This window comes from Urocampus carinirostris, chromosome 18 (genome assembly GCF_059441175.1).
Source record: "Urocampus carinirostris isolate Australia breed hairy pipefish chromosome 18, RoL_Ucar_1.0, whole genome shotgun sequence".
Classification (NCBI taxonomy): Eukaryota; Metazoa; Chordata; class Actinopteri; order Syngnathiformes; family Syngnathidae; genus Urocampus; species Urocampus carinirostris.
In genome coordinates, this window is record NC_142366.1 from 8,817,670 (window position 1) to 8,818,789 (window position 1,120).

A 1,120-nucleotide genomic window follows, 5' to 3' on the forward strand; every position below is an offset into this window, starting at 1 on the left:
TGTTCAACAGCCTTCACTGGTTTACCCCTGCCGCATCAAACAGGTGCCCTGCCCATCCCTTAGAACGTGTCTAAACATCCCACTATCCTTTTACAACACCTCTCCACTCATTCCTATCACCAACAAGAACTCTAGCTTCCACTATATTAAGACCTCTTTCCTGCAGTGCACTCATAACACCATCTATCCACGTCAATCGCAGCCTTCCTCGTGGTCTCCTTCCATTTACCTCTGCTCTGTAGATCCTCTTCAACATTCGCTCCTCATCCATTCGTCCAAACCAACCGAGTACTCCCTTATCCACATGCTTGCTCAGTTCCACTACTTCTCCAGTTCTGTCCCTCACAATTTCATTTCTCAATCTATCCAATCTTGTCATGCCTAGCATACTCCTCAAACACTTCATCTCGAAAACATTTAATTTCCTTCTCAAATCTGCGTTCAGGCTCCAAGTCTTTGCACCATACAACACTGTTGACACAATCACACTCTCATACAGTCCCCGCTTAACATCGATACTCATACTCTTGTTGCTTATCACTCTCATCAAAGCACCCAAAATAGAAAAAGAATCAACTAAAACATGAAAAACATGAAGTGCAGCAGAAAGACGAAGTCAAAGTTCTTTTAAGTAACTGACGTGAATGCATTGAATTCTGTTTAGTATCGGTTGATAATTGTGAATTGAGACAGAGTGATTGTTGAAAAGAGGTGATTTTGATTACTTTCTATTTAAAGCTATGTCCTTCACAGCGTTGAATGTTTCCTATTAAGGTAAAAAAAAAAAACATTTTGTTGAAGTAATCACAACTTTTTTTAAGGAAATTGACGTAAAAGTATGGAGTTCCCTGTTGAGTATTTGATAATAACTGAATTGAGACAGGGCAGCACGGTGGCGCAGTGGTTAGCACGTGTGCGGCACAGTTCTGAGGTTGAGAGATCAAACCTCCTGTGTGGAGTTTGCATGTTCTCCCCATGCTTGTGTGGATTTCCTCAGGGCACTCCGGTTTCCTCCCACATTCCAAAAACATGCATATCAGGTTAATTGGTTGGTTCAAATTGTTCTTAGGTGTGAATGAGCGAGCGAATTGTCTGTGCTTGTGTGTGCCCTGCGATTGGC